Raw genomic sequence first — 16573 nt, 5'->3', positions numbered from 1 at the left:
CAACAACCATGGTTATGTCAACTAACTGTTCCAAGTTTAAAAGCCAGGATTGTAGGTGTCGTTGGTTAACTCACTAAGGTATGAGATTTTATACAACTGATTTTTGTTCTCCATCCAGAAAACATGAAAAGCCAATGAGTATTTCTTCCTCATCTTGCTTGAGCCAGGTGCAAGTCTAGGCACTACTGAACAAATATAAAATAAGGCAGATATTCCTACCCTCTGTACTTTCACAGTCCATTAAGGGAGATGATCATCTAAGCCAGTGGTTCTCAACCTTGGCTGCACGTTAGAATCACCTGAGAATCTTTTTAAAATCCTGATTTCTGGGCCTCATCCTCCGGAAATTCTGTTTCTTTGTTATGGGGTGAGGCCACAACATTAGTAACAAAGAAACAGAATTTCCGGAGGATGAGGCCCAGAAATCAGGATTTTAAAAAGATTCCCAGGTGATTCTAATGTGCAGCCAAAGCCAGTCAGCACTGATAAGGATTAGTTACATGTCAATGCAATCAGGGACCACAGCCATCTTGGTAACCTTGTAGCCCCAGGGCTCAACACTTGCACATATAGATGTTCAAAGAATATTTGTTGTCCAGTTTTATTGATTAAAAAGTATTTTTGAATGAAGGAATGAGCAGAAGCTAATACAGAGATACTAACAAGCTCAGCAGTTGCAAAAAAAAAAAACACCCCACAAATAGTAACAGATTATGCCTTGGGTGTCAGGTGAGTGTCGCTGGGAAGGTAAACCTTTCAATCTAATCCTGACCAATGAATAAGATTAACCAGACAAAGGAAAATGTAGAAGACATACTAAGAAGCAGGAATGACATGAACAGAATTGCGGAAGACCCACTGTCTCCAAGGGACAGTTACAGTTCCATGAACAGAGGTTGTAGTGCAGGCCTGGCCATTTTGGAGGATGGAACTGAAGAAAAATGTTGGGGTCAGATATAGGTCATAATAAAATATTTAGATTTAATCCTGTAGGCAAAAGAAATCCAATGGAAGCTGTAGAATGAGAAAGCCATGGTGAAACTTTTTTTAGAAAAAGAACCTCTAATTTCAGCAGAGGGCAGAAGAAACAAATTGCTTTGAGGCCCCTGGCATTTTCTTGTGTATGCATTTGTATGTTTGTGTGTATGTACATGTGTGTACACATACATAATTTCTAGGAATGAAATGACAAGTTTGTACTCTTAGGAGCATTTCTATATAATGATGAGCAAATATTTTCAGAAATTATTACCTTAAGATAATGGAAGCACAAGTACAAACAGTCTCCCCGGAAAACCAAGCTGGTTAGTACATCCCATTTCAGCATGGACTTCTGTGGACTCGCTCAGGACATGGGGGAGGGGGTGCCCCTCTCTTACTCACACAGAAAGCTTCTTGGAGATGGTATGTATTTTGCCCTATATGTGGAGAGTCTGACTACTTAGCATGTACCATATGACAGGATCACCATGCCAGAGCTAATAATTGAAAGCCATATGATGGTTCTCCCTATCCAATTAGAAAACAAAGGATCCAATTAAGAAAAATTAGAAAAGCAGTTAAAAGGGAACAATCACTTGCCAGTGGTGCTGTCCTTACAGTTTAACACAGTCAGAAATTGACCTGCACTTCTCCTTTCCACGTTTATTTTTGTGAATTGTAAGTTAATCACCCTGTCAATTCCTAATTAAAAGGTCCTGAAAAGACTTTCATCCAAAAGGACTGTCACTAAGAATTCTGGGTCAGATTGCTCTAACGTCAAAAATAAATAATAACGTCAAAATAATATCAACTCTTTCGTGGGAAAATGAAGTCTTAATACAGAACAACAAGACTTTCTTCAAACATAATAATCACTTATTATTTCCTCAATTAAAAGGTTTCACCTTATCTTTAGAACATAGATGGATATTTCTCTCTCTCTCTTTTTTTTTAAATCAAGGTTTGCAAACTTAAATGCTCACTAGGGCCAAGCAGGTAACCTAGTGAGTCAAGAGGAGCAGGCATAAGGCATCATGAAGTAGAAGCAGCCGGAAAGACTTAAGCTCACCCCTGGCCAAAAGAGTTGGCTTCTACTCATTCCAGTGGATGTTGTGCGAATGTGGGCACAATTTGCCATGCCTTCAGACCTTTCATGGGAAGCCAGAAATTCAGAAACTTATGTGAAACCTGATTTGTAAGGGCGCCTAATAAAACATCTGAACAGGCTCAGCTTAAGCACCTTCATGTCTGTGAACTCAAGTGTTATACCTTCCATGTTGCAAAGGCCAGTCCCTAGCAAAGGGTAGCCCGTGAGTAAATGGTGGAGATATGTGAACGAGACAAAGCGATGTGTACAAGGGAAAACCAGGCAGCACTTGCTGTTTATGTCCAGTACCAATTGTCCGCTTTCTCTGGGTGTCAGTTTTCCCATCTATAAAAATAGAATAATACTAGCCTTGCCTCTTAGGACTATCTAGTGGAATTATGTGAAGAAAATTAGAACATGAAACTGTACATTGTTCCTGCTGGATATAGATGATAGACTTCTAGCTTACTGACTAACAATTAGCTTTATAATCTTCCAAAGATGGTGAAAAGGGAGACTGGAACTAGACTTTAAAAATCCTCAAACACCATTCCGGGAAGTTTTATATTAAATTCATACTCAATCTTGAGACCCTAAAGATTGTTTAGCAGGGAAGTGAGTTTATCAGAGCTGAAAAGATTCCCTGGGCAATTGTATGGAGTATCGGTTGAAGCAAGGAGAAATTATAGGCACCATTGCCAGACGGAAGAGTATTATCATAGCACTGTTGATGCAGATCTGAATTCAGACAGTGACAATGGATATGGAAATGAACTCTATGAAGCATCATCTTACTGAACTTCTGAGCTTCACCAGCTCTTAATAACGACTACTAAGTGCAAAGGACCATTTGTTGTCATACAGAGCTCCCACGGCAGGCCCATTTCCAGCTGAATGGTTGAATTGGGGTAGGGGTTGATTCTGGTACTCTGACAATGAGTTGGCATTTGTCAGTAACTATCTTTAAGATATCTTGATCGAGTCATGCACATGTCAGATGAGTATGCATGCTACCACCTTCTGCTTCCAGATGATCATGAGGTCATTTCCTTTGTACCCAGCTCTTATTTCTCCCTTCTTTCTCTTTGGGCAATACTGCGCCTATAGCTACCCAAAAGAACACCAAAAAAAATTAGTCCTGGAAAGACCAATTTTGACTAACATGTATTGAGTGCTTGTTATGTGCCAAGAACTGTATTTTATATGCATTGTTTTATTTAATCTTCACAACTCTGGGGAGGGAGGTATTATTATTATCCTTGATTTATACTTGAGGAAACTAGGGGGGGGGGTGGAGGAAATGATGGAATTACCCAAGTTCATGCAGTTAGTAACTGTCAGGTTAGTATTTGAATCTAAATAATATGGCTCCAAAGCCCCTTGCCTTAATCACTATACCATCTGCTCACTGGATTAGGAAAAGGAACTGAAGAAACATAACAACTTAAATATTTATACTTCATATGTGGGTACCTGGTTACTCTCGTGTTAAAACACCTGATGAAAGTTTTACTTTCATACTGATTTTCATAAAAGAACAAAAGGGATACTAGATATTTCCCCCAAGAAATACAAAGAACCTTTGTTGTTAGGGGTACATGGCTAAATCGCAGTCATGTTTTTGCTATTATAATTTTAATATTCATGTACCATTTCATTTTCCTACATGTTTTACTTACATTGTACTACGTTATAGGGAGGACAGAATGGAAGCCTCTTTGCCCACATCTTTAAAAGTACTCCTTTGGGTGGTTTCCACTGTGTATTACATGATGTTATCCCATGTTGGATCAGATTTGTCAATGCCCTGTCATCTATCACATCATACTGCCAAATATTGTATTCAAATTAGATCTGGCCCTTTAAGGGTTCTATATGAAATGAAAAAAATGAGTCCCCAGACATCTTTCTTTTTAAAACAATTGGAAAAGAGACACGCGGTGTCTCATGCTGCAGGAGAGTGATCCTGAATCACCCAAATAATGAGAATACAGTAAACATCTTGTACAGAAAGATGACAATTTCCTGCAGCAGTGTTGTCAACATGAAGATGTCTAGCTGTCTTGGTGAGAGGCCTGGCAGAAGGATGCACACACATGCACACGGCACCCATTCCGAATCGTCTTCAGCTGATTTTTTCTATCTTACACTCGTAGTGAAGCACTATCTGGGTTCTATAAAACACTCTTCATTCAGTCAGAAGAGTGCTAAGAAAGCAGTGAGGCAGCGTGGCAATGCTATGCCCATAGTTGGTGCTCAGTATACACTTGTTGGATGAGTGAACCAAGACGAAAACCCCGAACATTAGCCCCGTTAAATATGAATATAATTCACCATTGCGTTTCCTATCGACTAGTCATAGCAAGTTAAACATAGTCTCAAATCACTGGTGGGACAAACTCCTCGTCCCACCTGTAAAGGATCGTCAAACAGAAAACCCTTCAGCTACCCCTCTTGAAGTCTAAGTCCCCCAGAAATGCTTCTGTCCTAAGCTCAACAGAAGAGAGACGGTATGGTTCTGATGTCCTGCTTTGGGTCTGGAAGAGTCCACGCTTCATGACACCCAGCAACACCTTCCACTCACCTCCCCTGCCCTGGCAAATGTATGATTTATGTGTTAGATAAACGCTAGGGAGCATAGGCTTTCTGACCCATGTATGAACATCCCAACAGCCAAGAAATGTGGCAAATACAAAGCACAGATCGGAAATAGCCTCCCTTCCCCCTGGCACCATTTCCGCTGACAAATGTACTTGAGACACACACACTCGCATTCTAAGAACAGGACTTCCACTAACCATCCTCACAGCACTGACGAAATGTGCTCTAAGTCCATATTGTGCGGCGCACTTGAAGATGTGTGGATTTCCCACATCATTTGGTGACATTTTACACAGTGTAATTTCTGCTCTTTATTGCTAGGCCCTACCTTTTCTTTTTCTCTGGCAAACATCCACCAGTGGGGTTTCCTTTAGCATTTTAACCCTGGGCTCGGAGCCTGTTCTCTCCTGCAGCATCTATGGGCATTGCTGCCACGCAACGTTGCCATGAGGTGACCATCTGTCAAATCCAAGCCCCCCTGATTGGAAGGAAGGGGACAGAGGTGTGCAGCTGCAGAGGAGAGAAGCAGAGTCGGTGGAGGAGGAGCCACCCGTGGGGGTGTGAAGAGAAGGACGCCGTGGGCCGCCAGCGGCGGTGAGCGCGGGAGGCTCCCGGGAGCCGTGGTCCAGCCCAGGAAGTCCGTCCTGCAGGCTCCCCGCGGCCCAGGTGAAAGGCCGCTTCTAGGTTGGAGCGGGGTGAAGGCTCCAGTTGAAGCCCGAATGGCTGGGAGCTCACTATTTTTCTAGCTATCAGCTCTGAGGTCACAGTCACTAAAACTGGAAACTTAAAAATGACTTCAAAAAGGCAAACGCTAACTAGATTTCACACTGGATTTCATTTTACTTGGCATTACAGAAAGAATGCAGGTATTAAATAGACTGTTTCCTGTATACAATAAGGTTAATTAGTAGTGAGGGATGGAAAATCAGTGTAGACTTAAGTCTTTTCGACAGGTATCAAAAATAATCCCCTGATCCCTGCAGACCACAGCTGCAGGGAAAGAGGAGCAATATAAAAGCTTCTTGAAGCACAACATTTTCAAACATTCTCCAGGTGTCCGCAGCACAGCGAAATAGGCCCTGAGCCCCTGTGCACCGGCTGGCTCCCCGCTCCCTTCTCCGGCTGGAACTTAAAGACGCAGCTACTCACGCTGAATTTTGAGGTGCAGCATAAAGGCGCTCCATTCAAAGCGCTGGGATTGCCAAGGGAGATGGACAGGAGAACAAAAAGAAGAATATATTGCGGCCTGAATGGGACTTCCCTAAGCTCCTTATCAATAAGGTTAATAAGGGTCTATGCAATTTACTGATCACTAAGATGGAACAACCTTCCTCGCACTCCAAATCTCCACATTGGCGCTGGCTTTTAATGCTTTTCACAGCCAGTCCCATAAAAGCCCCTTTGCCCCACACCCCAGAGAATAAACTCCGGTTCACTATCCTGGCCTCTATAAAAACTCCAGTCCGATATTACACTTCTACCTGCCCTACTTAAGCAGATTAACAGTTATTTCCTAGAATTTGATCTATGAGGTTCTTTGTAATTGAAGCTGGAGTAGTCAGATATTTCTAAAAAAAAAAAAATGTATTTCTGAAAAATGCATTCCTTTTTTCTCTGGTTTAATTTTGTTATCCTCAATCATATGCATGATAGAAAAAAATTCCAAACTTCTATCTCCTCTATAAAATACATGTCATATCAAAAAGGTGACAAGAGGGGGGAAAAGTAATTAGTGAGTTCGCAGAGTTCAGTAGAAAAGTTAAAATGGAGTAACACATTACTTTTTATGTTAAGATTTCACAAGACAAATCTTGCCTGTGTTTTAATTGCATGTGACCCTGGCAGTCCTACTCTGAAATGAAGTGCCGTAAAATTAAAGATGACAGACGCTCAAAACAAGTCTTGTGATCTTGATTAGACTACAAAGACCACACTCTCTCTCTGCTGCAACTCAGATATCATGGACTGTTTTATTTGGGGAATTGCTTCATTAATGCCTTCTTTGACTAGACATGTTTATTACTAAAAAAAAAAAAATACTGAATATGGTGATATCTTGCATAATTAAATAATTCCAAAAATGCAAGTTATAAATGAGTGTTTAAATAATCCTAAGACTTAATGTTTTTATAAATACTTACATGTATATAATCCTATGGCTGTAGGTGTATGTGGATGACTATGTGTATATATTAACTATTCTAACCCAGGAATCTCTATCACAGCTTGAGAAGCAGCATAATTCATCTGTCATATTTCCTTATGGCCATGTAAAGTATACCAGGCCAACTGAATGTACACAACTAACTGTACATTATCCTATAAAAACTATTTCTGAGAAATACTCCTTGGAATTTTAAACTCTCCAAGCATAGTCTGAGAAAAGGATTGGATTTGACTCATACCTAATTTTTCATCAACTAATCATTCTATCTAAATTACATAAGACATAGAATACATGCTTTTAAATCTATCTCACTTCTCCCTTGTTAAACAAAAGCAAGGGGTCAGGTCCTCATTGTATTATAGACTCCAAGTGTATCTTCTGCACATCCCTTAAGCCCTCTAGGTCAGGGCTAGATGAATGTTACTACCAACAGAAATACATAGATTCAACCCAGAATCAAAGCTGGGAAACCTGGCTTCTAGAGTTCACATTTTTATTGTAGCTATGATTCCAGGAAAGTCTATACAGACATCTGTTTCAATTTCTTTAAACATAAAATACATATAACAGTTTCTCCTCTACCTAACAAACAGGGCTATTGTAAGAATAAAATATGATAACATGTAAGTGTAAGAAAATTGTTGTCCCTGTAGAGTTTCCCAATGCTGTGTCAAAAATCTTCAGATGTGGGCTGTGTTGTATCTTTCATATGAGAGGTTTAATTCACCAGAAGAACCCAGGATTATGAACATCATAAAATGTTTATTAGAATCTAATGGGCATAATATTGAGAAATTATGTTATGCTAAGTGAACTGGAATCATATCTACTTCCTGTCTCTTAATCTTTCTCTGCCTGTCTGTTTATCTCTCTCTGGGCCTCTCTCTCTCTCTTTGTCTTTTTCTGTCTCTGTGCTCCTCCTTTATCTACTCTCTGTCTCTTTAGTCTCTCCATCTCTCTTTATACTTGCTTCCCACCGTACCCAGAGCAGGAATCTTAAGCTAGGATTCCTGGTTCCCTGGACCCCTGGCTTTGGCAGCTATATGAACTCTTAGAACTTTCATGCTACATTATTTGTATTTTTTTCTGAAATTCAAGTCTAGAGTTTTCATAATATTCTCAAAGAAGTCTATGATTAGGAATTACTATTCTAGATTAATTTCCCAGATTATCAACTCCACTACCTTATGTCTGAATTAAACCTCGGATGGGCCACTTTCAACCAAATCCCAAGGTCTACCAGGCCCTGAGCAGTCCCCATGGCTGTCTGTCTGACTGCCTGGCAGGACAGGCTGGTCCAAGGAATTAAATATAGATTCAACAAAATCAATTACTGCACATCAAAGAATGATGATTCAATCCTTAGAGGAACTCTCATTTAAAATTGATGAAAATAGTAAATAGGGGCATCCATGAAATTAAGATACTTTGCATGTTATTTAAAGGAGTATATTTAGTATTTTCAGAACAACTTCAATAGTAACTCAAATAGTCCATTCTCACAAAGCCCACATTTAAACTGTGCCAGACACATGCCCTGTGCCTGCATGGTACTTCTCCACCATTAGCTGCCACACATCAAAGGGAATGTCATTGCTTTTAATAGGATTACATAGAACCCAGTAACAGGCAGGAAGACTAGCTTTAGACTGAGTAACTGGCCAGTAATTTGGATGTTTAACTAAATGATTGGCTGCCAAATTGACAGGTCATCCACACTGAACTAGCCACTGTTCCATGAATTTTCATGACCAGGATCACAATGGTTCATTTGCATGTGTGAAATTCTGCTGTGAAGCTGGCTTTTGCACTGGTGAGCGCAGCCAAAGAGGTGTTTCACAGGGCCATGCCTTAGAGCCCTAGAAAGACCATCACATGAGGGTAGCATAGATCTACCCAAAGCCTTCTATTTAAACACAATCTCTCATACAAGGGCCAACCAACAAAAATGATAATGGCTGGAATATAAAGAATACAGGGGAATGTTGGAGTGTTAGAAAACTAAGATTGGTACCAAAAATTAGCTTTTGGATGAGGAAAGAGATGTTTAAAGTCTTTAATTCTCAAGAACAGTTTGGGATTTGCATGGGGCTTAGAGTCACTTCCTGAATATTCAGAGAATATTAAGGTGTCATTGCCGTCATTACTAACAAACAGCTGTTAACCACCAATTGTGTACAATACATTGGGACAGACCGGCAGACCACAATCACAAGTCATATGAGACAAAGAGTTTCCCTTAAGGAATTTGTGATCTATGATCAGAGGTGAAAAGACACGCAGCAAAAAAATAAAAAGCATAATAACCCACATTTATTATCGACTTATCATGTGCCAGTTATCTTGCAACAAGACTGATATAGCAATGATGTAATGAATATTTCAAAGATGAGAAAATGTAAGCTTAGAAAGGTTATGTCATTGCTCAAGGGAATAGAGCTATGAAGTAGTTTTGAACCAGGTATGTCTACCTTTTGCCAAATATTCTTAGTTCTTCCCATTAAAAAGATAAGAAGTCCAAAATATATCTCCTGCAGTGTATAACAGAAAAATATAAATATCTAGTAATATAAAATTGAATAACTAAACAAAGGAAGATTTGTATGATTAGGTATGAAATCATAGGTACAGTCTGATGCCATTGTTGTTATAAATACTGTAAAATATATGCACACACACAACAGAATATTAGTAGTGGCTATCCTTGGGTTGTGAGATTATCAGTAATGAACTTTCTCCCATTGTGTCTGGTACAATCTTAGTTTTTGCTTTGAGCATTTGCTATTTTTTTACTTAGAAAGTGCCCAAACGCAATTTTAAATACATATAAGTGGTCACCTAAGAATATATTTGGTAACTGATATAGATAGTAACATCAGAGGAATTTCAAATCACATCATGTTAAACAAGGGCCTAAAGAAATCAGGAAAGGGTACACGATGGCAAGGGCTCCTGAAGGAAAGGCAGGTCAAGGGAAGGTATCAAGGCAAGGATGTAGCATGAGCCATGTCCCAGAGGCAGAAACCAGAAAGCTGTATGGGGAATGATGAGACTTACAATTTACAATGGAGTGTTCTGAAAGAGAGGGAGTCAGAGAGATAAGTTACTTTACATCTTCTATGGATCATGTTTTAAAAGGTGGGACTAAATAAACCTGGGAAGCCCTTATGTGACAACATTTCTAGGACACAAAAGCTAGAGCACCAGACTTGTCTTTTGGCTTAGACACTAGTTTTCAAGCCAGCTTCTCGGTGGAGTTTCATACATGAGAAGATAGGTAGGGGCCAAATTTTGGAAGCTCTGAAATGCCATTCAAGAAAGTTGGACTTGCTCCTATAGGCAGTGGGGAACCTCTGAAGTTTTATGCAGGGGGTAATGAGGGCAAAAACATTTTAGTAAATTTAATCTGACAGCACTGGGTCAGTGGATTGGAAAGGAAACAATTACATGTTGTTGTTTTTTATATGCTTCTTTATGTTGATTTTTTCCCTATGAATAACCTATCTTTCTCAATTAGGATAATAAACATCTTGAGAAGAAAAATTGTATCTTATATTTCTTTGTATCACTGGCATTTCTGAGCAATAGAGGAAGCATTAAATAGTTATTAAAGGTGTCTATTTGGATTCAGGGTCCTCAGTGAGACTCGCAGCTACTCAAAGGAGCAAGAAGATCTCTCTAAGCCTCAGTGTGCTCACCTATGGAATGGGACAGTAATATTCACTTCATAGGACTGTAGATAGGATTAAGTGAGACTATGCGATTGTGTGTGCAAATCCCTTGCAGTGGAAGTATGTACAGTTTCAGAAATCATGATCATGCCAAAAAAAGTTATCAAGACAAGTTTGTTGGTGAAGATGATGATGTCGATGTTTGACCTTACTCTCTAGCTTACTCACTGAGTGGAAGAATGTGAGCCAAATGTAACCTGGAAGTCAATTATTGTGGGCAAATTTGGGCACCGGTAAGATCTGAAGGGCAAAGATTGAGCCCACTGACCCTAATATATACAGGACCCAGCAGGATATGTGTTTGTAAGCCAAAGTAAGTCATCATAAAGTTAACAACAGATAGCCATCTGGCATGGGCTTGCTGTAATAAGTGGTATCTGTGAGTGGAATGCGCCCTATCTCCATCCGTAAGAATGAATAAGAAACCTTCCCATTGACTTTCTGCTAACCAATGTTATCACAATGTGCACTTACTGCATAGTACCACCTACATGTGGTCAGACAGGCAGATAGCTTCATGGCTCAGGTTACAATGCCCTGAGACATAACACACTCTAGGTCTTGCACTGGAAATGTACATGATTGCCCTAGAGGGGCTCAGTGTGCAAAAGGACAAAAATTCCACCGAAGTCTAATGTGAACAGGACACAAGAGCCAAATTGGAGAGACTCTGCTGGCCTAAAATGGGATAACGTAAGCACCAAATGTATAATAATTGCAATAGATTAAAATATATCAAGTATATAATAGATACAGAGGCAGAGCAGCATCGAACAGATTGTCAAACTACAGCAGGAAGGCCGGGGAGGGTTCAGGGTGGGGTGGGGTGGGTAAAAGATCAACCAAAGGACTTGTATGCATGCATATAAGCATAACCCATGGACACAAGACACTAGGGGGTAGGGGAGGCCAGGGGAAGGTCAAGGGGGAAAAAATGAGACATATGTACTACTCTGTAATATTTTAAGCAATAAAACAAAATTTATATATATATATATATATATATAAATTCCAAGTAACAATACTAACATAAGAAACAAAAAATTCACCCCTCACCAAAAAGTATACTTAGAAAACAAGGCAATACTCTGAAAATTAATGTATAAAAGAAACAAACTAAGTATTTATTCTGACTCTTGCTATCTGAATAAGTATTTCAGGGTAACCAAATATTTGATATGGAAAAACATTGCTATAAGAAAATTTCAACTAAGAAGGAAAATTTTACACATACTCAAAAGTTGATAGAATAGTATAATGAAGTTCAAAATTTTTATTACCTAGTTTTAACAGCTATTACCAACATGTTTCTAATATTATTTCATCTATCTGCCACTTTTCTGTGCTTGAGTATTTTAAAGCAAATTCCTGGTATCATCTCATTACTAGTGTAATATTTTAAAAGATACCTAAAAAGTTACAGTTATATAATCCAAAAATTTCACAGAAGGTAAAATAAAACTATATCAGATAGAAGTGGCTTTTCATTAATTATCTCACCTCACCATCTAACAAGTCACATAACAGTTGACAAGTATAAAAGATAAATTGGCTTTCATGAGCTAGACTAGGGGGAGGGCCCTTGACTGACCATTGCTCTCAAAATAGACGTGTATCTAAAGAAGCAATAGCAATCACCAAAATCATTCTAATGGACTGAAGTTAACAAGCACTGGTGCAGGGGTTCTCAACCTTCTGGCCCTTTAAATACAGTTCCTCATGTTGTGACTCAACCATAAAATTATTTTCGTTGCTACTTCATAACTGTAATGTTGCTACTGTTATGAATCATAATATAAATATCTGATATGCAGGATGGTCTTAGGCGACCTCTGTGAAAGGGTTGTTCGACCGCCAGAGGGGTCGCGACTCACAGGTTGAGAACCACTGCACTGGTGCATTCTAACTTACTTGACAAAAAAGAGGTGCTTTATTTACCTTTCTAACTAAATCTGGGGCCTGAGAATACTCCTGCTATCCCGACCATGAAGTGACCCTCCCGTATATCTGTGCAGAATTAAAAAAAGAGGTCACAAAGGAGACATATTTAATCTCTGAAATGTTCCTTCATATGATCTAATCTATCCTTCCCCCTCAGATGAGTTATTTAAAACTTCTACCACTAAATCCATTCCCCCAGGTGAGAACAAAGTGACTTACAGAACTGCCCTCCATATCCAGGAAATTGATTTTTTGTTAGCTTTTAAATTCTTCAAAATCCTGAGGAAGGCTTCAAAAGAGCCTGTGGTGTTACCGCTGCTGTTGATATAGCTGCTGTTCTGGCCGGAGTCGGATGTTTCAAAGCCTGCAGGTTAACAATCCAATGCATTGAACAAAATGATGTCTCGGCAGCAGATGGGGGAAAACACGCATCTCCATGTGCTGGTGTAAAATTTTATTTTTCCATTGATTCAAGTTCATAATTTCCATGTCTCAAGTTTGTTTAAATTTTCTCTTTATATTTTCAATATCATTTACAACTTTAAAAATCCTTTCTTGGCCTACTCTTATTTATCTCTAAATTATGTTGTTTTTTAAAAAATATTTTTTTTTATTGATTTCAGAGAAGAAGGAAGAGGGAGAGAGATACAGAAACATCAATCACGAGAGAGAATCATCGATCAGCTGCCTCCTGCACTCCCTACACTTGGGATCGAACCCACAACCTGAGCATGTCCCCTGACCAGGAATTGAACCTGGGACTTCCTGGTTCAGAGTTTGACGCTCAACCACCAAGCCACACCAGCTGGCCTCTAAATTATGTTCTTTATCTGCCTTCATTTATGCCTAATCAGCACTGAAAGAAAAAATATTCTCTACATACACCCAGAAAAAGCCATTTCCCAGCATCCAGATAGTATCCAACCTGATGATCTGTCCACCAGAATTACAGCTCCGAGGAGGAAAAGGCAGGGACATTGCACTGAGACACATAGAAAGACCGTTTCCCCTGACATACTTTTCTATTTTTATGGCATTATGCCTGAAATTCACCATGAATTCACCATGTGGAGGTAAGTGAGAAAGACCTTTTAAAATGTATTAGTACTTGTTTGTCTATTGGCCATTTTGCATAATTAACTCAGTTGCCCAGATAAGCCTCTCTGACCGGGAAACAATAGACTAGTTCATCTTTAAGGAAATGCTGGGCCAGCGGGAACATTGAGGAGTGGCACTTAGGATGGGCACCCCCAACCCACATGGAATACTCATTGCTGGGGTAGCTGAGTGGGTGAGGGCCAGGGCCCCATGGGGGATGGTTGTCAACACATCTATCACTCAACAAATTTATGGTGGAAATGCTGTTCTAGTTACTGTGGGGCACAAAAAAATAAATAAATAAATGAAATGAATCCTGAGAAAAATAAATCTCTACTACTTCCGCCTTGGTTACCTTAAATCCCAAATTTTATGTTTCCCATTTTCACTTGATAGTTTTGCCAAACTCATTAAGACACACACACACACACACACACACACACACACACACACACACAAAATAACTTTTTGACTCTGTATTTACCCTCTTTTTCATCCATGAAATTCCAGTTTGTAACAGGGATGCTGGGCACTAAATAATCTGACTATGAGTCTTTCAGCTTTGAAACTCAGCTCAGTTTAAAGAGGCCGTTCGTGAAAGGTATAGATCACTGATCAAATATGTGAGTAAAAGGAAGGCAGCTTCTAAATCCAAAACAAAGCCTGAAATAAAAAATCTAGAACTTAAAGAGGCACTGTGGTCAAAGAGCAACAGGCAAAGTTGTGGAACAGAAAAGCCGCCGGCTTTGGGTCACATCATCTCAGTTCAGACTTCTACCTGTCGTCTCCTGGCTGTGTGGCCTGGCACAAGGCATCTCCAAGTCTTCGTCTTCTCACCTGTAACACAAGGGAGGTAGTACCCACCTCAAAGAGTTGCTGTGAGCATTGCTGAGCTGGTGAACAGAGAGTCCCTAACATGTAATATGTCCTCAGTAAAGGACAATAGTTGTTTTTGCCACTCTTACGTCGGGAGGATAAAAAAGGCAGCCCTGGAGGAACAGAGGAAAGATATCTGAGTTGGTGCACAGATGTTTTCCCTCCAATTTCCACATTCCACACCACTTCAGTCTGACCCCAAAACACAGACGCCAGCCAGAAGGAAGCCCACCCAAGAATCATAAAGATAGATGCCAAATTTAATTAGTTAATCCTGATTTAAATATAAGGACATTATATTTTGTGAATCAATTCCTTAAGTTCCCCTCAGACCACAGGTATATGAAGCCCTTAACTGTGTTTTTTTAATGTTTGAAGTACAGTAATTATAAAGAAAAATATAATAAACATGCACCAACCCACCCAACTGCAGAATGTTAGCACTTTGTCAAATTTGCTTCAGACTTTTTAAATAAAAGAAATGAAACTTCCCAGATTAAAATTGAAGTCTCCTTTGTTCCTGGCTGGAATCTCATTCCCTTCCCATCTCAGAAATAAGCATTATAATGACGATGCTAGGGTTCCTCCTAGGAAGTCAATATTTCCTGTTTTTACCACATAAGTTGCAAACATAAACAATATAGATATTATGTAAGTTAACATTTTTATACAGAAACTAGAGGCCCAATGCATGAAATTCATGCAAGGGTAGGCCTTTGAAGTCCCAGCTGCCTTGCGGCCCTGAGGCCCCGCCCCCCCACCCACTGGTCATTCCAGAAGGTGGTTCCAGAAGGTCATTCTGCCATCTGGTCTAATTAGCATATTAGCTCTTTATTATATAGGATACTCTATTTATTGTTCTGAAACTTGCTTTTTCACTTTCATTTTGTGTTTTAGATCTGGGCATGCTGATGCATACAGATCTAGTTAATTCATATTAAATGCTATATAGTAATTTACTTTTTAACCAAGGTAATTATGCCTGGGCAGGAAAATTAAGCCCCCCCTTTTTTTTCACCAGACTCATCAGCACATGCTTTTACCAGATATATTTCTGTTCTCTGCTCTCTTTAGGCACGTCTCCTTTTACCTGTGAGTTCCTTGGATGCATCACTAATTATCATTCAGTCTATATTTCTTACAAACCTTGCATGGGAAAAGCACTATTTTAGACAATGGGGATTCAGAAGAGATTAAATGAGACAAGATCCCTTACCTCAAGTAGCTTATAGTCTACCTAAAAATATGGACAATGCACAATTTATCAAATAAATAAGACAATCTCATTTTGTGATAACTTCTCTCAGAAAATGAAGACAATCATATTATGAGGATAAGAGGAGTGGTGGAAAGTGGTTTCCTTTAGATAGGGTGATCAAAGAAGGCTTTCCTAAGGAGTGGTTACTGTTGAAGGGGAATTTGGAGAACAACGAGAAGAAGGCAACATGTGCTGAGACCAGGAATGGGCATTCCAGGCACAGGCAACGCAAAGTGCATAGATGAGCTCACTTCCCATGTTTATGACGTAGAACAGGAGCAGTACAGTGGGAATAGAGTGAGATAGGAAGCAATGGAGTCGGGCGGGGAATTGTAAGATCCCTTGTCTAAGAGATACTGGAACCTAAGGTTATTGTAATCAGGGGAGCTGCATGGTTTGATTTAGAGGTTTAACTCATCATCCTAGCTTGTGGGTAATAAAAAAAAGGATTGTAAAAGTGGAAGAGTGGAAGCAGGAAGGCCATTCAGGGCACGATCTCAGTAGACCAAGTGAGAGATAATAATGTGCGGATAAAGATGGGGGCTGTGGACGTGCTGAAAAAAGGAAAGAGATAGGAAATATCTTTTGGGGACATAATCAGGAGGACACATTGATGGATTGACTCTAGACTCTAGAGGATGAAGGAGAGAGAGGAATCGAGGAGGACTCAAGGTATAAGAGGCTGAAGGCTGGTGCCATTTATTGAAATAAAGAAGAATGGGAAAGAAAAAGGGTTAGTTAAGGAAAAGTCATGACTTCTGTCTTAAACACAATAAATACAAGAGATAAAGCATGTAGGCAGTATTTAAAGCCATGGGACTAGACAGCATCAC

This window comes from Myotis myotis, unplaced genomic scaffold, assembly GCF_014108235.1.
Source record: "Myotis myotis isolate mMyoMyo1 unplaced genomic scaffold, mMyoMyo1.p scaffold_m19_p_8, whole genome shotgun sequence".
Classification (NCBI taxonomy): Eukaryota; Metazoa; Chordata; class Mammalia; order Chiroptera; family Vespertilionidae; genus Myotis; species Myotis myotis.
This window is presented reverse-complemented; position numbering follows the sequence as displayed.